The sequence below is a fragment of the Camelus ferus genome, chromosome 21 (genome assembly GCF_009834535.1).
Source record: "Camelus ferus isolate YT-003-E chromosome 21, BCGSAC_Cfer_1.0, whole genome shotgun sequence".
NCBI lineage: Eukaryota > Metazoa > Chordata > Mammalia > Artiodactyla > Camelidae > Camelus > Camelus ferus.
The window spans coordinates 1,411,072-1,437,993 of record NC_045716.1 but is presented as its reverse complement, the minus strand read 5'-3'; the positions used below and the strand labels follow the sequence as shown (position 1 = coordinate 1,437,993).

At 44.6% G+C, this 26,922-nt stretch overlaps 1 protein-coding gene and 1 pseudogene across 2 annotated transcripts in view; one reads left to right on the top strand and one right to left on the bottom strand.

The window, feature by feature from the left end:
* Positions 1 to 26,922, top strand: part of RGL1 (ral guanine nucleotide dissociation stimulator like 1) — a 257,821-nt gene that overhangs the window by 106,288 nt on the left and 124,611 nt on the right. The gene's annotated exons all lie outside the window — the stretch shown is intronic.
* On the bottom strand, positions 17,198 to 17,873 carry LOC102510603 (annotated as a pseudogene).

Genomic DNA, 26,922 nt, shown 5'->3' with positions numbered 1-26,922 from the left:
CCCACAGGTATTTTGAGAGCCTACAGCATGGAGGTGTGACCCAGTGTGGGTGTGAGCCTGCCTAGGTGGGTGGGAGGGTCATGGAAAGAGAGCCTCCAGCGAGGTAATACTTGAGTCCATTCTTAAAGGAAAAGGATTTTAGAAGGGGAATCAGAGCAGATATTCCTGGAAGAGGGAAAACTGTGTGAAGGGCAGTGTTGGAGAGGATGTCCTGCATCCAGAGCATCTGCAGCTGAAGAGGAAGGGCAAGAGGTGGAGCTGAGAGGGACGAATAATGAAAAGTCTTCATTCCTCACTCAGACATTCAGAAATTACCCCGTGGGCCTTGGCGAGTCCCTGCAGGGTTTTAGGCAGGGCTGGTGGCATGGTCAGATGTGTTTTTTAGAAAAACTGCTCTGCCACACTTGTGGAGGATGGCCCAGAACCCTTCAGGTCTGCTGCAGGAGCCTTGGTCTCTTTCTTCTCTGTCTGTACTCCGCTAGTCAGCGCTCACCTGGGGAGTATTCGTGGTGGTTCTTTTTTTCGTGTTGGGACTTCTCTTTCCAGCTAGACTGTCCTTGAGACCATGCCCATTAGTTTTAATTCTGCTTCACCTAGAAAGCCCCAAACTTCGACATGCTGCTGGACACAAGTTGAAATAAATACCTGCTGACTAGTGAATCATTTTCATTGTAAGTATGTAATCAGGATTCCATAGTGTTACCGAAGGCAAGTTCGTGTGCCCGCTGCACCATGAGGCCAAACAAACTGAAACATGAATTTGAAGCAGAAAAATGTTTATTGCAGGGCTGAGCAAGGTGGCTTATGCCCAAGGAAACCCCAAACTCCTTGAAGGGTTTCAGCAAAGCATATTTAAAGGCCGGGTAAGGGAGGGGGCGTTGCATGGAACGCGATCGGCCTGTGCGCAGTCCTCTGACTGGTTGTTGCTGAGGTAACAGAGTGCTCAACACGATCAACCCCGAGGTGCCGGAAGGTCTGTCTGGGGCCACGCGCTCTAGATCCAAGTAGTTCACTTCTTCCCGTTGGTGGTGGTTTTAAGCATCTGAAAAACTCAGGAAAGAGACATGAGGTACTATTATCTGGGTGCTTCAGAGGGCTGCAGAGGGGGCTACAGCAGAGGATATGCGGGGGGAGGGGTCTGACCCTGGAAGGCTCCACAGGGTCTTGCTCAGTTACAATTGTAATATGTTATTTCTCTAAATTGTGACGTCAACCAAAATACTGACGTTGCTGGGTACGAAGGTGATTCATTTGATTCACTGCTGGATAGTAGTAAGTGGCTGCGATTCTTTTTGAGGGAGGGGGGTTATTACTGATTGAATTTGCACTGAGTCATTCACCATGCACTGGACTTAATCTGTGTTTAGTGTCTTACATTTGTGAGAAGGCTGCCAAGATAAGCAACGCTCTCTGTGGCTATGAAACAGAGCTGCCCTCTGTGTGAAGTTAAACTAGGGAATGCCTGTATGGAGACTGGACATGTGACCTCTCCCTCTCTCTCCAGTTCAGGAAAGAGACCCTATGTTGTAACATCACATTTTTGGAGGAAGAAGTAGTAATGTGTTCATCATGCATTCTTTGGAGATTAAATCATACTCATCTGAGGAACAGGAAGAGAGAATTAAAAAAAAAAAAAAAAAAACTGGATGACAGTTTGGACGAGCAGTGGGAGTGCACTGTATTCATCTCTAGAGAGCCAGCTCTTTGCAGAACTTAAAGGCAGTGCTTCGATGACAGCGCTAGGGCTCTTTGTGATTCTAAATGACTTCCTTCTTCCCTCTGCCACAAGCTTAAATATGAAGCAAAGGGATAGAAATGTCCTGCCTAGGAATTTATTAACATATAAACATGCTTTGAAGAATTTGTACTGAGATGAGTTGACATGACCATCAGCAGTGAGAAATGGAATACTGAGATGGAATATTGGTCTGTAAGGGAGCGGGAACATCATTTACTGACCACCCACTCTGTGTCAAGAGCTGTCCTTGGCACTTTCATACTCATCCTTGTGTTTTAATTGTCACAGCCGTAGGGACATTTTTCGTAAGGACTTTGAAGATTAGAGGTGAAGGGGCACATTCAGAGATACCTAGCCGGTAAGATTCAAACTCAGGCTTGTCTCTCTTTGTTTATAGTTTTATCTCCTCATGAATCTCTTTACCAAAATTGTTTAAATCAGTCTGATTCTACGTTTGGTTTCCCTGCCCAGGTGCCCGGACTTCGGCTGATCCTGGCCAGGGCAGCACCCTCAGCACAGTAGGTGGCACCAGTCTTGTTCTCCTGGAGCTTGGCTCGGCGATGTCTCGTGTGAGCAAACACCAGCGTGCCCACTGAGCCGTAACTTTTCTTCCATTCCTCAAAGTGTTGTCCCCATGTGTGTGGCTGGGTTTCCATCTCAGTTCTCGCATATAGTATCCTGGTATCTCACGGTGGCTGCACCCTGCCCTTAACTCCATCCCACGTAAATGGAGCCCCAAACTTCTGCTAAGCAATTTTTAGCTCTTTTTTTCTTGTGTAACTGAATTCTGCTCCACATACCCCAAGGTATTGATGGGGGTCCCATTGTGAACAGTCGGATTGTTTGGAACCTGGGTGTTTTCGCCCATTCCCTGAACTGCTTCCCTGGGCGTGACACCTGCCAGAATCACGTCAGAGTCTCCCTATGTCCTTGAGACACTGCTCACCCAGCAGGCTGCTTTCACCACGGGGCACACGCTGCTGTCAGGAGGTCTCTCTAGCTCCAGTCTACCCACTTTTCTCTTCTTATTTTTATCCACTGGCTCTTGCTGCCAGAATCCCAAGTAGCCCAGTGTAAGACCATGTGAATTACAGCATGACGTTTTCAGTAAGTTTCATAGTCTAAACCGAAGAAGGATATTCCGGATACCAAACTTTTACTATGGTTACGTTCTAGTGTTGCGTTAGAAGGTGCTCAAGTATCATCTCCTCAAGGAAGGCATCCTCGATCCCTGTGGTCAGGGTTAGTGATGCTCCTGTGTGGTCCCACCTCTGCTTGTCTATCTCATGGGGCTCATCACATGAACGGTGCTTAGTGTATGTTTATATATTGCTGTCTCCCGAGCTGGAGTGTAAACTTCTTGAGGGCAGAGCCTCTGTCATTCTCATCTGTGCATGTCCAACATTATTCACAGTGTTTGGCACTTAGTAGGTGTTTAATACATATTTACTGAATACAGAAAATATAGAGAGGGATTAAGAGCATGGACTCGAGCCAGACTTGCTCATGACTTCGTCCAATTTCTTAATCTCTCTGTATTTCAGTTTCCTCATCTGTAAACAGTGTATAGTAGTAGGTTGTTGTGAGAATGAATTGAGATACAATATGCAGAGTGTGTAGAACAGTGTCTCCTACATAGTAAGCAATGGATGCAGAAGTTTTATCATTATTGAATGAATCAGTGATGGGGAAAGAGTACAAGATGTTGTCCCGTGTTGCCCTACTAGTTGCACAGCCGTTTTGACCACTGCCATCTGAATTCAAGACTTCCCCCACATCCTGGAAGGCCCCACACTCTGGGGTCCTTTCTGTGCTTTTAAATGACTGTGGTATTGGGACTGCTAGACACAGCTAGCTCCTTGACTCCAGTGAGACTGCCCCCACTAAGGTTCGTATGTGCTGATCTTTCAAGGAGGAAGACAATCAACCCCAGTTAAAGAGCATTGTGTTGGGATATGCAAATAATTTGGGGGAGTGGCCAGATGGCGGTGTTTCAGAACCACTCAGCTCCACCCTCTCTCCCCTGTGTGAGGGGTGGGGTGGCCAAGTCAGCAGTGTGCTCCTCCGGGATAGTCTTCTTGCAAAGGAGTGGGCAGGCTGGGCTCCAGACCTTGTGTTATCCAAGCTGCCGACTCAGGTGACCTTTTGAATGGGGAAAAGAAGCCCTCTGGGAGGAGAAAATAGGATTGGTATGTCGAGCGCTTTCTCCTGTAAAAAGCTCTTAGACGTTTGCAAGCCAGCATGGCCTGTCCTGTTTGGCTCCCGGTCCTAGAACAAGCCTTGCCTTCACCACATCAGACGTGGACATTTCCTTGCATTTTACTATAGAGAGAGGAAAGGGAACTCCAGGTGAATTTAGGAAAGAAGGAAAAAGACCAGTTTCTTGGGGGCCTGGAAATCATTCCTTCGTGGGGTTTGCATTCATGTGGGTCTTAGGTCTCCAAGAAAAAGCTTGCAAAGCAGTTCTGTTTCAGCTCATTGTCTTACAAACTGTGTCTGCTGTACATCTCAGGGTCTCATTTTATTCCCTTGAAAACTCCATTATGTCAGGACGAGCTTGGCATGAGACAACGAAGAGGCAAGGGATGGGGGAGAGGAGCTCGCAAACTGAAACAGTCTCATGAAAGGGAAAGGAAGTGTCTTCTGTCCTTTAGGCTTATCTCTCCTTCGAGGGGGCAAAGATGAGGCAGAAAGGGCATTATTTAAATGTGTCCTTGGATTACAAATGTAGGGTATTAGGGAGAGGCTGTACTTCTTCCCTGTACTGTACATCCTCCTTCAGGCCCCAGAGGAGGAAATAGTTGAAAACTTGCACTATAAACTCTTCCCCTACAACCTGGCGTCTGAGAAATCTATCTGCTTTACTTGATGAGAAACCCTGGTCTAGGAATCTCAGGAAACTTTATAGATGAAGAAAATGTCAGGAAGATAAAGATTTAGGGGAGGTCACTGGTAGGAAAGGGTTAATATTCTTTTAAGAATTGCACCCTGATATTGGTGGCCCCAGTGCATTTGCACATGATGCCATAGTCTCTGTTTGGGATGCCCTTCCTTCTCCTTTGCCTGACTAACTCCTACTCATCTTTCAGACTCTGGCAACTTTCCCTGATCTCCACAGACTATGTTGTATGCCTTTGTAATTTTTTTCTCATCTTTATTTTTTTTAGCACCGTGTTTCCTTTATGTCCATTTATTACACTATATGGCAATCACTTATTTTGTATTCTTTTCCAATATATTATGAGCTCCTGACAGGAGGAACTATGTCTTTTCTCTTGAAAGTTACCTCACTACATTGCTGAGATATTTGTTGAATGAGTGCATGAGTGAGTGAATGAACAAAGGGATGAACAGGCAAACAGCATCTCACATGTCCGCGCTTATTCTGAGAAGAGCACCCAGGTGGTAGAATTTTGTGGGGTTTAGTGGTGTTTTCTTTGACGTCATAGAAGGACAGATCCAAGGCCCCAAACCATGAGATTTATTCTGTGGCTTGTACCTGCCAAGAATAGGAACCGTTATAATTTTACTGGATTTCTGAGAAATCCACACTATTTGTGTTTAGTAAAAATACAGTGACAACAAAAGCAAATAGCCTGATGAAAAGAGTCCTCAGTAAGCAGAATAACCTCTCCACCCACTCTTGTTTACCCTTGTGGTTAAATCTTGCTTACAAATGAACTCATTGTTGCCTCAAACATTACTTTTAAGTAGGCTGGATGCAATGCAAGAACACATCTGAATTGTTTCCAAGTAAAAATGTTGATCAGGGAAACTAAAAATGACCCAAAGAAACATTGTGATGGAAGAATCATGCTCTGTCAAGGTGGGACAAGAAGTTATTTTTAAGAAATCGTGCAGGGTGGTAGATCTGAGAAAACAAGAGAGAGCCAGGATTTTCAAATGGGAGTCCAGAAGTAAGGGAAGTCCCAACTGCTGACAATACTGTCGCAAAGAAAGTGAGTGATTTCCAAACACTCAGGACTTACTGGAAGAAATGTAGCAAGCCCCTTGATACAAAGTACACATACAGGCACAGGCAGTCCCTTTGGCTCAGGGAACAAAGTGTCATCATTTTCTGAAGGGAGGCAGGGACTGCAAGAAAGAAGGTGCAGAGGCTTAACTGTACCCAACGTGACCTATTAGAGCCACACATGGGCTGACCATTGAGCAACCAAAAGAATTTTTTTTTTAATTGAAGTATAGTCAATTACAATGTGTCAATTTCTGATATACAGCACAATGTCCCCACTCATGCATATAGATACATATAATCATTTTCTTATTTTTTTCCCATTAAAGAGCAACCATAAGAATTTGATCTGAGAGCTGAGACGATATACTGAGAAAAGAGCCACATTATTCATCCCTAGGTTTCTTGCTTTTATTTGAGAAAACAAAAATAGAGGACACTGTAGAAATCATAAGTGACAACCAGTTTTTAAATGACTCAAATATCTAGTCACCTTGTAAAGTCTTTTCACACCACAACCACAGTATTATTGTCATTGTAGGACCAGGATGAACTTTCAGGGGCCATCCAATCTGAATGTAGCTTGTCACCTGTCATCTTTAACCAGCGTCCGTGGGGGGGTCTGTTCAGCCTTTTAATGCTATTTTCTCATTGCCTTGACGGTTGCATGTCTCTTCTGCAGTGGAGAAACTTCCATGGCAGTTATGGCCACTCGATTTCTTATTCTTGGCTGAATGAATCAGGATACTTGTGAATGTAGTGCCCCCACTCAACTTAATTTTCTGCACATTTATGAGATAACAGCACACAACCCATAGCAGGCACTTACTTGACATTTTTTAAGTTGAATGGATGAATAACACATGTGAAACTACATTTTCTGGCTCAAAAAGTGCAATGACTCCCAGATACGGATTGGATTTGAGGATCTAGACAATAAAGAGGAAAGCCCCATGATTTTGGATTTGGGTAGAATTTGGTTTGAACATGGTCGTAACATCTACTGGGTGTATTATCTTGGGCAGTAGTTAATCTTTTAAGTCTTAGTTTCTTCATGCATGAAGTGTGGATACTAATAATCCTTTAAGGACAGTTGACTACACAATATACATAAACCGAGGACAATGAACCAGACGTCACAAGTGCTTAGTAATATTATTTCCATTTTTTTTCTCTCTGGTTAACTCAGGATTGATCACAAAATCATCTCAGTTTTGGCCCTTCGGAAATAGTCTTGAATCGATTCGAAGTAATATGCAAAACTGGTAACATTTGTCAATTCCAGGTGGTGGTAATATGAACACGATTTTGTGTTTGTGTTTCTCTATATCTTTTACATTTCTAACATTTAGACATATCAAAACAAAAGGGCTAAAGAAAATGACAGCTAAATAAAGAAAACATCTAAAATAAATTTATTCCTACCATGTGGAATAGTGAATTGAGTCATTTACTCAGTTAGTGTTTGTTGAGTAATTACTATGAACAGGGCTGACATAATCCCTGCCTCTGGAGCTTGCATTCCAGTGGGGAATACAGATTTTTTTTTAAAGGCACATACATGTAATTAGGGCAGTTAAAAGGAAATACAAGGTTGTAAAGGAGCACATGTGAGGCACCTTTTACCAAAATTTGGGAGGTTAGGAAAAGCTAAGAGTAATTAATGATGTGTAGGAGTAAATGATACAAGACATGGAGAATGAATAGGGTGAACTACACCAAGAGATGGGGGTGGGGAAGGAGCCCTTTGCATGTGCAGAGGGAAAAGCAAGTGCAAAGACATAGAGGGGCTGGGGGAGTGCAGAGGAGTTCAATATGGATGGAAGACAGGGTTCAAGGCAGGAGGTGTGGGGGAGATGAGACTTGAAATGAGGGCAGGGCTCAGATCGTGAAGGGCCATTTAAGCTTTGTGACTCTGGGGCCGAGTTCCTCCTCCACACGTCAGGACCCCTGTCTGCCACCATTGGCGGGGTCTTCAATTGTGTTAATGTTGCTGATGCTTAGGAACCGATAATCCAGTGCTTAAAGGCTGACGGAATGCTGTGTTTTCCCGGGAGCCTCAAATTGTGTTGCTATTTTTAGTGGACAGAAACTCGCTCTACTCCAAGTGAATAAAATGGGTGTAGAAGTTCTGTCTCCCACAGCTCTTCAACCTCAGAACTCTCAGAGATGGACTGAAGCTGCCCTGAGCCGAAGTGCCCATTTCTGCCTGCCGTCAGCGGAAGATGGTTTATTAGCAGTGGCTTATTTCATGTCACTTTCGTTGACATTGCAGAGAAACAGACTTGAAGACAGCCTTTGGGAAGCTGACTTTTTAGTAGATGAGCTTTGTAATAAAAAGTTAGCTTTATTATGTTTTTCTTAGACTGCTGATGTCCTCTGGCATCAGATGGATCATGTTTATGTCCCTGATCCTGAGGTTAGTCAGAGTTTTTGAAACCAATAAATAATTTTTCAGTCTGGAAGATTTTTCTTTTAACAAAACAAATGGCATTTGTCCATTATCCTGTGGAGCTAGGATGAGTGGAGTTTGGTTTGAAGAATCTGAAACACAGTCACACTGGGACAGAGATGAAGATGGATGATTACATTCTAATGACAGTCACTCACATTATCTGATCACATTCAAACATGGGACCATTAACATGGTTTCATAATGAAAGATAAATGGGCCAGACAATTCAGTATACATAAACCATCTGGTGACTTGCCAGCGACTCCTCGGGGAGGGAGTTGATAGGAAAACTGATGATCTGAGATTGTGATTTGCCCAAAGTTGCAGAGTAGCATCATTATATTCTAATTCCCAACTATTGCTCCATGCACTTGGGTTTTTTTGTTTTTTTTTTTTTTGCAATTGTATAAGGTTCTCAAAGACTCTAAGCTTTGCCAACTCTATTTATAGTAAAGTTCCTGGATGTGCTCATTTAGGGGTATACTTTCTATTGTCACTTGAGTTTTTCATGATGAAATCTTCCTTTCTTCCACTCCTTGCCCTGACCTGCATCTTCCCTTCATTTATTTTGAGAAACTTGACCTTAAATTTGGAAGTGGGACGTTTGAAGGGACAGGTCATCTTATAGTGTGTTGTGTGTATCTAAGAAAACCTTTAAGCTACAACTCTGGGTAGTGTTTTTCTTTTCTCCAGTTGTGTTATTTTTCTTATTTAATGTAATCAGTAGTTCAAAGCAGGATCTATTTATTCTTGGCTCAGCTTCCACCCCCCCTGGTTATGACTTTTAGATGTATATGCGGAATCCTGTTCTCGGAGGAGGATCTAAGGAGACTCTTATAAGTATGGGTTAACCACCATGAGGCACAGCTGGGGCAAATCAGCATGATGCAGGGTTATTGGCAGAGCCTGTGCTTAGAATTATGCAGCGAAGAAGAAAAGAGGTCTGTACTGCAGGAGAGAGACGAAGGGAGGAGCTGGGGAGGGAGGAGGTCAGGTGTCAAAGATAAACAGGACAAGGAGACACTGAAAGGGCAGCGGTTTTCCTAGTGACCTCAGAAACAAGTAGTGAGAGGAAAACTATACGGTATGTACAGTTTTACTGAGTACAGGGATGTTCATGTACAATTCTCCATGGGTTCGAGGGGTTGGGGGACCTTAGTTTATACTATGTTCCTGTCGTTTATCAAGGTAAACAGAGCAACTGGGGGGAAGGTAGCTCGATAGCTCATGGAGAACTAGGAGAGGTTCTTGAAGGAAGTTGGAAAGATTAGAAATTCTAGGATGGGGAAAGGATACGGATTCCATATCCCAGACTCTCTGTCCGTAGTCTGATTTGACATGCCGTCCATGGTTCACCCACATGGCTCAGGTTTTGGATCAAGATTTACACAGCACCGGTCTCTCTGAGGAGGGTGGTATACTTTCTCAGATCACTCAAGATAGGCCCAGCCTCCACAGAACTAGCTGTCTCTCCTCAAGGCCTGGCTTCGGTGCTCCTTGAAGGCAAGTGAGCAGTGATGGTGGAGCAGTTTCTGAAAGAGAGGGTTCTGTTCCCCCCGCTGCCCCTGACACAATGGTACACTTGGCATTCCTGAATCTGGGAGCCTCTGTAGACTTTTTTCTCAGTCTTTCAAGGGGCATCTGTAAGCGACTGGAAGGAAAACAGAGAAGGTGAGACTCTGTCCTCCCCTAGAGAACAGACTCATGCCAGTAAGGGAGCAGTGTAGCTGCCCGTTTTCTGGAATCAGGGATTGAAAAATGGTGATTCTTGCAGTTTGGTGCAGCCACTGTGGAAAACAGTATGGAGATTCCTCAAAAGACTAAAAATAGACCTACCATATGACCCAGCAATCCCACTTTTGGGCATCTATCCAGAGGGAACCCTAATTCAAAAAGACACCTGCACCCCAATGTTCGTAGCAGCACTATTTACAATAGCCAAGACATGGAAACAGCCTAAATGTTCATTGACAGATGACTAGATAAAGAAGGTGTGGTATATTTATACAATGGAATACTACTCAGCCATAAAAGATGATAAAATAATGCCATTTGCAGCAACATGGATGTCCCTGGAGAATGTCATTCTCAGTGAAGTAAGCCAGAAAGAGAAAGAAAAATACCATATGATATCACTCATATGTGGAATCTAAAAAAAAAAAAAAAAAAGACAAATGAACTTATACATAAAACAGAAACAGACTCACAGACGTAGAATACAGACTTGTGGTTTCCAGTGGGGAGGAGGGTAGGAAGGGATAAACTGGGGTTTCAAGATTTGCAGATACTGACTGGTATATATAAAACAGATAAATAAGTATAGCACAGGGAAATATATTCAATATCTTGTAGTAGCTTATAGTAAAAAAGAATATGAAAATGAATATATGTATGTTCATATATGACTGAGGCAATGTGCTGTACACCAGAAATTGACATAACATTGTAAACTGGCTATACTTCAATAAAAAAGAAAAAAGAAAAAAAAAAGGTGATTCTTATTTGTAGTATTGCCAACTTGCATTTTCTTGTGACCAGAGAGTTTACAGTGGCAGACGTGCTCAGATTTCAAGGTGTGGGAGATGGTCCCCAGAGTTAGTTCTGTGTCAAGGTGAGAGTGTGATTTAGTCCCCAAGGTTAATTCCAGGCCTGTGTATGTGCGTCTGAGACTGGTGCATGTGGTATTGCAGATACTGATCATGTTTGTGGGTTGTGTTGGAAACCTCAAAAACAAAGAGCTAGACAGAAGTGTGAGGAAAGACAGTTTGGAAGTGTGTTTCTTTTGATGAGTGGTGGAAAAGCATCAGTGCTGGGTTCTGTGGCCCAGCTGAAAAAAAGAAGGCGTTTTATGCTTAGTGTGTGGACGAAGACCATATTTGCGAGGAAAGAACTGAGGCTATTTGAAGAATTATCAGTTAATAAAAGAACAAAAAAATCAGTGTCTGATTAGCATGAAAAATTGCTCAGACCAAATAGGGACTAAAATGATCATTCAGTTTAGTTTTTATATAAAACACTTAGTGGGACAGAAAGGGCTTAGAATTTGATAAAACTCATCTTGATTTCAGTTTCCTCCCTGGCGGGGATACCTGTAAACAAGTTGAACATTCTTTATGTCCTAAATGAAATAACTTTCTCTAAAGAATTATTTTGGTGGAAAAATGGGTTCATAGTTAGTATGATAGCCTTCTTCTTAAAACAGAAATGAGCTGTCCTCAATATGGAGCTGTTTTCTGTCTGATGACCAGCCCAGCAGCTGTGCAGAGATCTTTGAGGTCTGTTGGCGTTATTATTCCTGGATCTCTTTGGAACAAATACCAGGTGGTATCATTTTAATATCTTGATGTGCTTTGTGTCAGTTTTTTTCAGGAGCATGATAAATTTGAACTCGTATATCTCTTTTACTTTGGACCAGTCCCCCTTGTCATCAAGGCATCATTTTAAAAACAGCTGTTTGAGTTGAGGGGATACAGGATGTGGCCAAAGCTAATTGGCCCTCGGGGTAAATAAATGCGCTCATGACCGTGGGCTTATTAGCCTTACGTTATAACTAACTGAGGCAACCTACCTGGGGGAAAGTCCACTTCCCTGAAGAGGCTCTAGAATTTAGAAATTATCCAGAAAGGCTTACCATGATGCTGACCACCCTCTTCTGCCCTGCGATGAACACCTGGATGGTGCGTGAGAAGAGGGGAAAATTCTGTGCTTCCCCTGGGATCACCATCAGGTAGAAAATAATATTAAAGTCATGCTTATTTTATAGGATTTGTATCTGGGCCAACACCGTGGATATTTCACTCAGATAAATGTTGACAATCTTGCTCTCTAATGGAAGCCACTGAGGTAGGTTTTGGCCAATAGAAAGCCTTCATGTGCGTCACAACAAAAGGTGTGTGACAGGTGAGACTCAGTGTAGCGGGTCCCCTTGAATCGAGTCTCAGTCTTGTCTCATCTCTTCACTCTGTCTCTGTCATAAGCTGCACCAGCCTAGGCTGTGAAATGGATTAAGGAAGCTGCACTTCAAGACTGGATGCAAAAGCAAAGGCTTTTTTTTCCCCCCCTTTTCCAAGTCCAAGAAAACAAAGGACTCACGCTGTTCAGTAGGAAGGGAGCCACGAGCAGCTGTGCAAGATCTGTTCTCTGAGGCTGGTTTATGTTCCTCGTACTTAAAGGCCTATCCTTTGTCAGTGTTCCCGCTGAACAGCTCTTGGCCAGGGGGTGGGGAAGGGATGAGAGTGTTCCCTCTGAGGCTTCCTGGACAGCCGGGACAACGTTTTGGCCCCTCATACTCTTGGGCAAGGGCTAGTTCCTCTTCTCAAAGTCCCTTTTCCAAAATAAAGTTAGTAGAAAAAATTAAATTCAATAAAAAGCCCAGATGAGGCAATTATTTTCCTTCTTCTTTCCACTTCCCCCTCCGCCCTGATCCACAGTAAACATCTTTTGCAGGGGCCAACTTCTTCCTCTGTGTGGACTGGAATACTTCCTCTTCGGCTTAGCTGGCTCAGGATGTTACCAGTCTCTCTGCCAAGAATCTCCTTTTTCCTTCCCTCTTTGGCCACGTACCCCATTTCTGTTGAAGACACTAACTCAGAAATGCTTTAAAATCATAATAGAATATTTATCAGTACTTTTACGAATGAGGGGGACACATGAGAAGCCTCCCCTGGTGTCTGATCTCTCTCCCAAATGCCACCCTACCCTGTTAAGCGCTTTTTCCACCCCATCTCAGGTTCTTCACTCAAAGTTAGCCACTGCTGACTATTTCCCGAGGTTCTTCCATGCACACGCCTGAATGTAATTACATGCTCCTCTACATACATGTGTATATTTTAACATACAAGTAGTCACACTGTACATACTCTCCTGTACTTGGCTCCTTTCCCTTAGTGATGTGTCATGGGAAACTTTCCGTATTGGCACCCATGGATCCATCCCATTCTTTTAACTCATCCATTATACGGATATGCCATTTTTATTTAACCAGTCCCTGTAGTGATGGACATTTGATGTATTTTTCAAACCATGACAAGTAATGCTTCAGTGACCATCCTTGTTCATACGTTTCATTGAAGCGTTCCGTGAACATCCATGGGGTAAGTTCCTAATGGTGCCATCACTTGTTCAAAGGGAGAGTGTGTTTTTAATATTGATAGATACTGCTTTAAAAAGGTTATGCCCATTTTCACTCTCAAGATGATAAAAGTCTATTCTGAGTAGAAAGAAAAATGATGTTTTCTCAGACTTGTGGAGCTGGTTTCTGTTTTTATTCTTTATGTGCTTTCTGTGTTTTAGCTTCTGGAATCTGACACGTGAGTAAATGATGCTCACGTCAGCTCCCTCCTCCACCCTCCCCTTGAGGAGCCATCAGGCCCTGAAGCCAATCAATGGAGTAATTCTTGCCCCAGACCATAAACATTCATTTTCAACCTACGTTGGACCAGAAAAGGATGTGGGTTCTAATTGTGTCCACTGTGGTGACATTCTGTCCCCAGGGTACCTGCCACAAGGACACTAGGGCTCCAAATTCCTGGCAAGGTATCTGGAAGACAGGGCTTTGACCATTTTATCTCAACCCAGGCCCACAAGATTTTGAGAGGGTATCACCCGCTCTGCTGCCCCATCAAACCTGTGAGGCAAGAAAGAATCTTCTTTGATGATTTGGCATCAAATCGGCATCTGAAGCTTCGTCAGGGAAACAGAGCTCATGGCCCAGACAGGGCAGCAGGGAGGAATGACTCAGCACTTGAAAGACTTTGCAGTGTGTTTGATCATGGTTGGATGCTTCTTCACAAAACCTGGCATTCTGATGTCTGACTAGCATCGTAGGCCCCCTGACACTGATCCTTCAGACCTCCTGGCCTGGACTTGGCACTATGTGTTTTCTCTTTTTTTTTTTTAGGATTGATGGATTGATTGATTATTTTAAATTGAGTTATAGTCGATTTACAGTGTTGTGTCAATTTCTGGTGTACAGCACAATTCTTCAGTCAGACATGAATATATATATATATATTCATTTTCATATTCTTTTTCACTGTGAGCTCTTACAATATCTTGTATATATTTCCCTGTGCTATGCAGTATGAACTTGCTTATCTATTCTATATATGTCTGTCAGTATCTACAAACAGCTAACTCCCAGTCTGTCCCTCCCCACCCCCACCCCCGGCAACCACAAGTTTGGCACTGTGTATTTGTATAGTTGAATGGGAATGTTAGTCACAAAAGCCACCCAGACATGTGTAATATGACAGACTAATGCAGGTAGAGCAGACCTTGTGGTGGATGGATTATAATTACTTTATTTTTCTCGGTAGAGTACTCTAGCTACCAGACATGGATTTGGTGAGATTGTTGTCATGTTTTGTAAAGAATCTGGAGCTCCTAAGAGTAAAGCTGGAAAGTGATTGTAAAATAATGATGCACAATGTGCTTAACTCTCCCCCGTCCCGCTGCGGCACAGACATTGGCAAAATAAGGGGGCAGGAGGATCTCCATGTCCAGAATGTACTGCCCCACAGGGAACAAGAGGCTGAGTGTTACTCAGGAGGCAAGAATTAACTTTGCCCATTTTAATCATAAACAGGAACACCCACGTAGTCTGGTTTTCCTACCCGTGCTGGGTTGGGGGGGCGGGGGGGGGGGAAATAGCTGTGTTCCCTGGGTCCCCGGGTTTCCCTCTGTCAGTGGGGAAGGTTGCTGGGCACTTTTTCATCACACTTGTGGACCTAGTAGGTGCCGAAAGGAGGAGCTGACGGGATTTGAACTGGGTGACTGACTATTCTGGCTCTGTTTTGGGGAACCATCAAACCTGGGGGTGGGGGATGGGGGCTTCCAGATGTATTTTGGGGTCAGGGGAGATGGGGAGATGCAAAGAGATAACTCCAAGTAGAGAGGCTGAAGGGAAGAAAACAAGGAACACACACACACATGTGTATAGAATAATATTTTATTATTACTAGAGGAATGCTCGGTGAATTTCCTCAAAGTCCACAGTGACAGGGCCCTTACCCCCCCATGTTTCAGGAATGATTTGACCAAGGATGCTAAGCAGGCACTTGACAGTGTGAGCTTTTTCAGCTCTATTCCTTGATGGACCATTACTCATTTTGCAAAACCGAGCCAAGTCTCTCCCTGTCTCTCTCCCCTGGCTGTTTTGCTTTGCTAAGAAATCAGACATGGATCTTATTCCCAGGATGTTTATTTATATTCTTGGGGAGATAAGACGTTTAAAATAAGGAAGAATGCAATAAAAATCCATAATGGAAGTCCAGATAATGAGCTGCAGGAGTTCAGAAGAGGGAGATGTAATTTCCAGCCAGGATGCGGAGGAGATATTGGATGGTCATATTTTGGGACTTAATATTTATTAAGAATTCCTCGGTAAATGGGGATGGAATGGGAGAAAGCTCTTTCCAGGCCGAGTGTTTGGGAGGAATGAATCTGAGAGGTCCGTAAGCGTGGGGCATGAATAGCAAATGGCAGTGAGATTATTTTGACTGGAGTAAAGGATGCACAAAGCAGAGTGAGAAAGAAGGTTCAGTGGTGGGTGGGCCCTAATCAGAAGGGCCTTGCATGTCAATTGTTACAGCTCAAGGTATTGTTAGAAATGGCCTGGTTCACTGCCAAAGACACAGCAAGCTGGTGGAGCCTAGATCAGCCCCTGGGGACAGGCAGGGGCTGGGAGGAATATGGCCACAGACGGCAAGGCGGTCACCCAGGCAAGCAGGGCTGGTATTGGGAGGCGGGTGACAAGTCTCAGGGCTGGGAGGTGCTGGGACTGGGAAATCTGGAAACAGGTGGCGCTGAGAAATGCAATCAGAAGTAAGGGAATGGGAGAGTCGGTCAGCAGTTAGCAGGCTCCAGCCGCTACACTCTGGTTTACGGGCCGACTTCCAAGTTCTGGAAAAAGGAAAGCGTGGAACGGAGAGCGAGAAGCAGGGCCCCCGCCCCGGAGGGAGCAGGCAGACTTCCAAGCCAGGAGTCAGACCTGGAACACGGGGCCCGACTCGAAGGAGGAATGGTCGGATGCTCCATTCCAGCGCGCTGAGCCAAGGGCTTTTCATTCCTTCTGCATAAGGTTATGACTGGTCTCAGACGCTCGGTCTACAGGTGGGAGGGAAGCAGCCCAGCTGTGTGGAGGGGAGGATGCAGATGCTGGAGAAAAGGCAGGGCTCACTGCTGGTCAAAGAGTCTGGGCTCTATTTGGTGGGCAAAAGGTGAAAAATGGAAAAGTGACAACATGGGAATATCTTAATTAGAGTTGTATTTCAGGAAGATCAGTTTGATCCTAGTGGGTAGAATGAACTAAAGTTAAGTAAGTTCTCACCTGTAACAAATTTCTACTCTTCCTCGTCCTGAATACTTCTCCAATGTGTTCACCTCTCTGCATACATCTCTGTAGAACTGTGGGTTCAATAAACTATATTATTAAAATTAGTTAACAAATAAAATATTAACTTCACCTATTTCTTTTTTACTTTTTTAATGCGGCTTCTAGAAAGGTGAAAATCACAGAAGTGGCTCACATTATATTTATATGGGGCTGTTCTGCTCTCATCTTTTCTTCATCCTGCAATCAGATCCTTTTTTTTTTTTTTTTTTTTTTTTTTAGAAACAAATGTAAGCCATATTCACACTTATTTAGTTACCTTTAAACACATATGGTGCCCTAGAATTTATCATTTCATGATATCTCAGAATTTATGTCTCTGGCCATGAAGCATAAAAATACAACTCTTCTAACTGAATCACTTGGCTGTACATCTAAAGCTAACACAATATTGTAAGTCAGCGATACCTCAATAAAATATATATGTGTGTAGATCAGATCTTTTTAATTTATTTTTTTAATTTAAAAAAATTTTTTCCAGAAAAATTTAACAGGTTTATTTATAATTGTTATAAAGTTGAACTGCTGAAAGTTGTTCACTGAAACATTTTGACTTCCATTAATGCTTTATGGCCCCACATTTATATTAAAAATTCACACACAAATGAAAATGGAAAAACTGCCAATACCTGATTTCTGTCCCCTATTTTTCCACTTGCAGTCATATACTTAGGTACCTTTTGATCCCATGGAAAAAAAATAACGTTCAGAACTACCAATAACAGGAAGAAGAGATCTTTTATTTTTTTTAAAGAGTGAAATGTTTCCCATCATAGTGGATTCTTAAGCACGTTCTCCACGTACGCGGCATGCTAGCTGGATGTCTTTTGGCATAATTGTTACACACTTGGCATGGACAGCACACAGGTTGGTGTCTTCAAAAAGGCCAACCAGATAGGCCTCACTTGCCTCCTGCAAAGCACCAATAGCTGCACTCTGGAAGCGCAGATCTGTTTTGAAGTCCTGAGCGATCTCCCGCACCGGACGCTGGAAGGGAGGCTTGCGAATCAGAAGTTCAGCGGACTTCCTGTAACGTCTAATTTCACTGAGCGCCCCGGTGCTGGGCCTGTAACGGTGACGTTTCTTCCCCCCTCCAGTAGAGGGCGCACGCTTGCGAGCGGCTTTTGTAGCCAGCTGCTTCCTCTGGGCGTTACCACCGGTCGGTTTGCGGGTTTGCGGGCAGTCCGCTTTGTACGAGCCAGGGCATAGAGACCTCCTTACTTACCCTCCTTCCCCTTCGGCCGGAGCTCGGCAAGCGAGAGGCGTTGCTGGCGTTGGAGAGCGACGGCGGTGCGCTGGCGGCTGCGAGCGCCATCAGATCTTTTTTAAATGCATGCCTTCTCCTGCCACGCTGCGGTGTGAGGCCTCCCGACGGTCTCCACGCCCCAGGATAGAGCCCGGGCGCCTTAACGTCCCTGTAATCTGGCTCTGATGTCATCTCTCGACAGCGCCTTCCCATTGCCCTCATCCGTCAGGCCGCCACACTATGTACATTCTGTTCTGTGTGTGACATCACTTTCTTCTCGTCGGCATCCACGGCCTTGCTGGTCTTACTCCTTTCCCTGAACTAAGCATGTCTCCCCCTTCCCACCCGCTAACTTTTGCTTCCCACTGAAGTCCCAGCTTTAGATATCTCTGACTCCTCTCACTCCCTGATGCTAGGGGCCACCACGTGCCCTCTCCGTTAAGCACTCACACTCTCTGTAAGGTCCTGTTTACTTCTCTCTCTCCCCTCTAGACTGTAAGTTCCCTGAAAGCAGGGGCTCCCTATTGATCCCCCAGCCTGCCCGGCGCCTAGCACAGTCCTGGAGCACAGTGGCTGCCTGAGTGACTGTGTGAGCAAACAAATGGGGCCGTCAGGCCAGACAACACGAACCTGGACCAGGATGGCAGCACTGGGAGTGGAAGGGATGAGACACTCATGAAAGAGCCAGGAAGGATGTGATTCTTGAGTGCTGGCAACTGTGTGGATGCACCTCTGATTACGAATGGGGATGAAGAACCAACATACTTCATGAGGTTCCTTAAGTCCTCAAACATACAAGCAACAGCAACAATGCAGCAAAAATGTCTAAGAACAAAAATGTGTTCTTTGGGAAGTAACATGAACATGATATTTGGAGTCAAAAGACTTGGCTCCAGCATTTATATTGTCTTTGTCATCTTGGCATTTCAGTTTCTTAGGTCATAAAATGGAGATATAATACCTCTGCTTTGGAGGGCTGCTGTGAAGATTAAGAGAACTAATGTATGTGTAAACTGCAGAATGACAGAAAGCGTTAGTGATGACCAGCACAAAAATATTCACACCTGCAAACAGGTGACAGTCATGCTGTGGGGACTAAATTATACATGATTCCGACCAGCCCCAACGATGTAATTCTCAAATAAACCACCAGGGCGCAGAGGAGCTTGTCCAGTTTACCCCGGGTGAAGTCACGCATCTCCATCAACACGACTCTCGGAGCACTCTGGCGAGAGACGAGCCCCAGGGGCGGCGGGCGCCTGTGCCCACGTGGTGCGGCGGGCCTGGGCGGCCTGCCTCCTCTGCTTGGTCTGTCGTGGCCTTACGTCTGACTCTAAGCTTGGGCTCACACTTTTCCCGCGCTCTGGACGGCTCTCTCCTTTGCCCCCACCCTCCTTCCCCAAACCCCTCTGCCGCCCCCTGAAACTCTCTTCATACTTCATCTCCTTCAGGAGACTCACAGCATTCACTGTCTCTAATGTTGCTTCCCCCTCCTCCAAAGAGACCCCAGCATCCTCTCCACCCCCTGGGCAGGGACAGCACCAACAGCGAGTGTTCCCGAGGCGGACCTGAGGGAGGCCTCTCTGCCCCGCTGGTGTTCCTGCCCCCAGACCTGGGTCAGACGCTCCCCTGGGACGTGCGGGGCTGGCTGTTCTCAGCAGGACAGACTGCAGCACTCGGACTCTGGCTTGGGGTTTAGAGTCTGCGTGGTTCCACCCAAGACCCACAGCCACGCCCGTCCCTCTTGCCCGCTTGCTTCGGTCATTCCGTTGTTTGCCACCCCGGACCAGCCCGCCCTTGCTTTAGATACTGGACCGGGAGGTGAGAGTCAGTGCCTCACACATAGTATGTGCTCTGTTAAAGTCATTAAAATCATTACTTACTTACCTGACCCTTCACAGGGCATTATTTGAGGGATTGGAGGATTACATAAAAGAAAATAAAAGCATACCTCGTATTTCCAAGGCACATGTGTCCAGGTAGTGTATTACACTATTAAGCCAAGTTAGTGCTCAGAAAGTGAAGCTGTGGCTCTACTTAATTTTTAGGGAAGATGTGTAGTTACCAGCATGTTTGGAGCACTTTGTGAACTACTGGGCCGTGTCTAGGATTCTGTTTGATCTGCGATCCCTCTGAGTCCTGGGCCTTCTCCTGTTCTCTTCCCTCTGCCTGGGTTGCTCTCTCCTCCTCCCGCATCTGTTTCCTCTACTAATTCTAGTTCCATCTCACCTTTCAGAGCTCACCTTAGAGATCATTTTCCCTGGGAAGCAACTCCTGAATCTCATAGGCTCAGCCTGTAGACTCCAGTACCAACCCTTTTCTCAGCATTTATCACACTAGAAATATATGTGTTTTGTCTGTTTCTCCCTCTAGTCCGTGAGCACCGTGAGGCAGGTACCACAACTGTCTTGTTCAAAGTTATTTCTGCAGTGACTAGCACAGTGCCTGATATGTAGTGAACACTCGGTAAATGGTCATTGCATGAGTATTGTTATTTTCCTGTTAAATGGGCAGAATTGACTCCTGCTAACCCACGCTGATCCTGTTTTGTTTGAGACAAGAAATGAGGTGTATAGAATGAAAATGTGTTTAGTTTGGGGGCAGGAAAAGGGGAGGAGTCACAACCTTTGGTTTATTCAGCTTCTTATTATGCATTGCATGCATAATAAATAGATAAAAAAAATCCCTTTCAGAGCCCAGAATAATTTCAGAATCAGAGCACATCAGAGTAAATCTTAGATTATTATGATTGAGCCTTTGGCTAAGTGACTGTCTTACCTCTGCTGATTTATGTTCTATATAACAGGTGTATTAATTGGGATGTAGACTTTGGTTACTTGTAACAGAGAGACAATTCTACAACTTAAACAAGAAGGAATTCTGTTTATCTCTTATGAAGCAGTCCAGAGTAGACAGTCCCAGACTCTCTGTTCTACGAGGTAACAGTCGGAGCCGGGCCCTTTCTATCCTGCCGCTCCATCATCCTAGAATGACGCCCTTGTCCACACGGTTCATGGTCACAACAAAATCCTAGGAGGTCCAGTTTTGTCCTGGAATCCTTGGACCCTACACCCAAAGTAAATTTAATTCCTTTTTGCTGCCTGGAACTGATGCTGAGCTCTTCTGGACATTCCTAGGGCAGCCTGAGTCTGGCATGGATTTATAGAACCAACCAGAATGTGGGAATTCTCACTGCTTGACCAACTTCCACTTTACCCCCCCCCCAAGCCTTTTCAGGTGGCAAAGACCAAAAACTTAGCCTGAGTTGGGCACGTATATCGAGAGTGTCAGCTGGTCCTCCCGCTAAGGTCACGAGCCTTCAACCAACTGTGGTGTGGGTTCCTGAGGCACGGGACACACTGACTTCACAGCAGGGCACCCTGGCAGGTTACAGGAGAGAAATGCCTTCACATAATGTTAAATACATTATCTGTTTGGCTCTAAGTAAAAGTATATTACCTCCTTGGCTGTGAGGTTGCCACATGACGCAATTGCACTGTCCCTTCTTTATCGTGCCTTTCTGGTGGGCTTGTGTTGTTCTGGAGAGAAATCACTAGGCTTTATGATTAAGGTTTGCGACGAAGGCCAACTGTGTGATCAGTTCTCCAGTCCCACAATGCATACACTCAGTCCAACCACATACACACGCCACCTAATATTCCAGCTTCTACCATAGCCACCTCCAACTCCCCTTTCTACAACACACACACACACTCACACACACACACAATCTCTGGAGGAAAAGGAGAGAAAAACCAGGGTAGGAGTAGAGCTGTATGCAGCTTTCTAGAGCATCAGCTGTTCTCCTACTTAGAAGAAGCCAAATAAACCAAAGGCTGTGACTCTTCCCCTTCTCCTGCCCCCAAATGAAACACATTTTCACCCTATAGGCCTCATTTCATGTCTCAGACAAAACAGGATCAGTGTGGGTTTGCAGGAGTCGATTCTGCCCGTTTAACAGGAAAGTACCAAGAACCAAACCTCCGTCTAACTCCACTCCTGGCAAAGGCAATATACGAGAGGTTTTCTGATCTTTAAAAAGACATCATCTAATTGATATCCAATTCACAATTAACTCTCGGAAGCGATGAAATTCACTTCTGTTTGTGTTTTTGTGTGTCTTTGTGTGAGTAGTTCCCATATTTGCAGCATTTCTGTTAATGGCTGTGAAAGTTGTATTCCCATTATATATGTTTTTCTTTTCTTTCCACCTTCTCAAAAGTTCTCCTTTAAGACCGAAACTTTCCATTCTTGGTTTCATCCAAAAGACAAATATTTCTGGGAAAACACCACATTTAAGCTATTCAGCAATTCTGGTGTTATGTAACTGACCACACTAAGACTTTCAATTAACTCCGGTTACATTTTATTGAAGAGTGTCACAGAACAGAATAACCAGTGATCACTTCTAAAAACTCTTGTATGTTTTTAAACAGGGACAATCCTTTTAAAATACATGCAGCATCTTGTGGTAATGATGAAGGTAAATCCTTTGTCATTTGAAGTGTTCTAAAGCACACTGCCTGGATTCCGAGGCTGACTTTCGCGGGTCTGAGCATTTTTGGTTGCCGTAAGCTCTCCTTTCAGGGAGTTTGTATAACCCACGCTCTGCTGGCCTCCTTTCCCTCTCTCTCCTTTCTGGTTACTTTTGTTCAATCTTCTTCAGTCCTGGGTGCATTTTGAGACTGCTTAGCCTCTGTGATTCCTCCTGGGGAATGTGACTTCAGGGCTTCAGACAACTTCCTGTGCCTATTAACTTGAAACTCTTTGCCTTTCTTTCTTATCATTTCAGTCTCTCTCTTTTCTTTCTCCCCAGAACTGAACTGGTCATATTTTTTCCCCACAGCAGAGAGTCCTTCCCATTTTCTCCTTGTTTTCATGTCCCCACCACAATCCTAGTGTCCCACTCTTAAAACCTTGCAGGGTTGTTTTTTTCTTTTTTTTTGTTTTTTCCCTTCTCATTTACTGGCAACAGGCTGCCTGTCATTAGGTTGCAACGTTTATTTTTCCAAAATATCACTCAGACTCATTTCTTTATTTCAAAACCCTTACCTTGTCTCAGCCTGGGGCTTAATTATTTGGCGTGTGCATTACTAACAGCTTCCTAGAAGTCGGCTCTGCCTCCCTGCTTTCCTCCCTCTAAGTTGTCCTCTGGACAAGTGTTAGAATCATCTTGTTCACGCTCTGTTTTATTGTTTCAATTTCCTGTTAAGAACAATTCAAGAATCTCCACCAACCAACTTGTTTATCCAAACCTCCTTTTCCCTGGACTATGTGAGCCACTTCCCCAAACAACTATCATCTTTGGAACCTTCCATCCTCCCAACTGGAAGACCCCACCCCACCCCCCAGTTCGTGTTTTGTTTTTTTTTTCCCCAAAGGTAGCGGTTAACACAACCTTACTGGGAACTGCAGTTATCTGCAAGCGCTGTGGCGGTGGCCGCCACCTGATGGACTTCCTCGGTGTCTTCTCGGACGCCTGCTTCTCAGGCTGCCCTGCTCTCTGAGTCTGTACGTGCTGAGCGGTGGCTGCGTAAAGTCATTTTCCACTTACTCCCTTTATACCTTATTTCTGCTTTTAGAGTATAAACAACTTCAAGGCAGAGATAATGTCTAAGATTTATTTACATTACTCACACAATTACTAAGCGCTTCCTGAATTCACAGCGCGGCGTCCATCTATGTATCTATCAATAGGTCAAGTCAAATAGTTATTTATTGAGCGTGTGCTGTGTACTAGGCACTGTGTAAGGTGACAGAGCACAGCGATGAGGGAAAGGCTAACATTACCTCTGCCTTCAAAGAGTTTGGGGAAAATCGATATTTATCAGATAATCATACAATTAAATAAAATTACAACTGTGACAGAGCTACAAAGGGAGGAACATGGTGCCATGAGAGCATAGAATGGGGGGGTTTAGCCCACGTCGGAGAGGAGAAGAGGGAGGGATGTCCCAAAAAGAGAGAATCACATGAGTAAAGGCTCCATGATGGGGTGGGGCCATTGGAGGATGACAGGGGTTCCTGGAGCCCAGAGAGCGTCCATGAAGTGAGGTGGGAGGAGGCTGCAGAGGTCGGCGGGGGCCAGCCTGGCCAAGGCCTGACGGGATACGAGAAGGATCTAGGATTTCATCCTCAGCAATGGGGAGCCACTGGAGGGATTTAAGAATCGGAGGTGGTGGTGTGGTGATTTGAACAGATTACTCAGGTCCGGTGTGGAGACAGTTGGAGGTGGAAAAGAGTATAGAGCATAGTGTTTTTCTGCGCCACGTAGCAACTCAGTAAATGTTGCTCATTGACTCGGCAGGCTGGGGGGCTTGCTGGGTTCTTTGTACCACCACGTTTTAGCTTCATGCTGCAAAATCTTGAGCTATAGGTCTGATTTTGAATGAGTCAGTCTCTTGTCGCTTTTGCAACCCATTGACTTGACATCAGCAGCATCATCCCCACCATCGTCATGAACAACACCGAGTATGAACTGTGGTGCCAGATGCTGTGCTAAAGGCTGGTGTGGATCATCTCACTTGATTCTCACTGTGAGTCAGTGAGGAAGGTGTTTCTGTCCCTGCATTTTATAGGCTTAAGAGAAGAGACCTTGCCTCGGAGAGAAGTGACGGATCAGGACTCAGATCCGGTGTCCCTGCTGCCGAGTCTCACTCTAGCTGTTATGTGGTAATAGCTCTAATTCAGTTGGGTTTTCAGCACCACTTCAATACCATCATTATGGATAAAGGAGGTTCCTTTAGCCCTGAAACGAGATATGATTTGTCTAATTGCCCAGTAACTCCTCCCAGAATCTTGGTCATGCCCTTCATGGCATCAGGTCACCCATCTCCACTTTGCCAAATGTCTTACTGTGTGTCACACAGACCTGGCATTGTGTCTGAGCTGGTTGTCGTCTGCTTTGGTCTTTTCCATCATGAGAAAACATTTCTGTGTGTCCTTTTTTTCTTTCACAGAAATCTATAATTAGATGAGCTTCTGATGCTCATTAGCCCAAGTTACAAATAGTGTTCAAGTAACCAGCTTCCTCCTCGGAGAAGCATCACCAACAATTAAGAGTGACCACCAACAGCCGGTCAGTGTGTGTCATCACGGCCAGAGGAAGCCCCTGCCTTTGGCCTGCCGTCTGTCTGAGTGCAATTTGTTTATGTTTCTTCTGTCTCCATTTTCTACCCCCTAGGGCAGCCTCTTTTTCAGTTGTAGTAGGTCCATCTAAAACTGACTTATAATTTGCTTGCCTAAATGAAAAAAAAAAAAAACAACCTAATAACAGCATTGAAAAATTTTAACATATACCTCATAGCATCTCTGTGATAATTAATAAAAATCACTTCTGGGCTCTCAGAAAATCGAAGCAATTGTCTACAGCTTAAAGAGGACCGGTCATCTTTAACCAAGCATGACTGGCCCCTTACCTTTTGCAAAGCAAGGTTGAAAGTTCAAGCCAAGAGGAGGTGAGTGGGGCAACGCCAGTTAGCATAGCTAGAAACAGCCATCGCAGGGTGCCGCGCTGATAGGCTGCCTCCGGATGCCTCTTCGGCTGATGGTGGGAAGCTGAAGATGGAACGTTAATGAGCACCCCAGCCTGCAAGCCTGGGGTAGGGAACAGCATTTCCTGGGGATGTGGAAAGGATTAAGTAGGTTGAATTTTGACAACGCTTTGATATTTGTTGGGGAAAGGAGTTAAGAAGTAACAAATATTTGCTTATGTCCTCCACCCAAAGTTGTTTGCTTCTTTTAGGGACCTCCAAACAGCTAAAGGTGTATTTGTGAATAACGTGTTGCAAAATGTCTATTATCAATTCCATTCAAAAGTGGGGAAGGTTCTGAAACTCACCTGTTTAGGTAAGGGCTGTAGGCAAACCCAGGCAGCGGGCACTCAGCCGTCCTCACCTGTCAGGTCAGGGAGGAGAATCCTGCCCTCTCACTTATTTAACTCTTTTCACACAGCTGCTTTGTTATTATTATTACTATTGCTGTCTTAGGACTGTTTTCCTCTGACCGTGTAGCTGGGGCGTAGGACATCCTAGTCCGGCATTGAGTTTGAGGACAAAACCAAGGCTTTCCCATCTCTGACCATCTTACGCCAATATCACCATCTCCAAGACGAGTGTTAACTACTGATTTCCAAGTACAATGTCTGTTACACTTGCATCGCTTTTACTTTTCTGTCCTGCAGTGCCGTCTGCTACCTAAGCAAACACCTAAAGAACAGGCAGATTCACGCCAAGAGCAGTCAATGAACACAGATTACATTACAGACAAAGAGGGTGGGGGTAGGGAGGGAGGGAGATAGATTTTCACTCAAGGCCCCCTATGTTCCAAGTATTCTATTGGGTGCTTTAGATAGCAGCGTTTATTCTGTTAGATGCTTTATATAGATGGTTTATTTAACGCTCATGATAAGCATGAAAGGAAACCAGAGGCAGACACCAAGGCTGTGAGAAGTGGGGGGCAGACTCTTGGTTGACAAGTTGTCTGGGGCTGGAATTCAACTCCTGGCCCTCGCACACCAGATGTCTCATCATTCACCCAGCCACAGGAGTATTGACTCTATGTCAACCCACATACATAAAAGCATCTTGTCATAATTTTTATATTTTTCACATCTCCTTTCAGCTAGAGATGTAGAATAAAGTCTAGAAAAGCATGGTGTCATAGAGGCCAGAGAATGAGTAAATGAATGAATGGAGAGTGTAAACAGTATATTCCCACTTCTAGACAGAGTCGCTTATAGAATCTGCACACCAGCTGCTTGTGTTTGCAGCTTTCCGGTTCTCTATTTATTGGCTCTGGTGGAACTGTAAAGCGAGAAAGTTTGTTTCTGTGTTTGTATTTGTTTTTCTTTTTCCCTAGCTTAGAGTCCTTCCACACCTCTTCCCTCTTTCCTGTTCTGCCCTAAGACTCTTCTGTTGCTGCTGACTGTCAGTGAGCACCAAACGTGACAACATGGAACTATTCCCAGCAACGCCCTGTTGCTTTAAATATCGGTCTTCTCTGCTCTCTTTTCCCTCTCCCTCGACTTGAACACATCTTCAAGGGTGCAGCACATCACTGCTAACTATAAGCACAATATTGTCCATAGATCTCTAGTATTTCTTCATCTTGCATAACT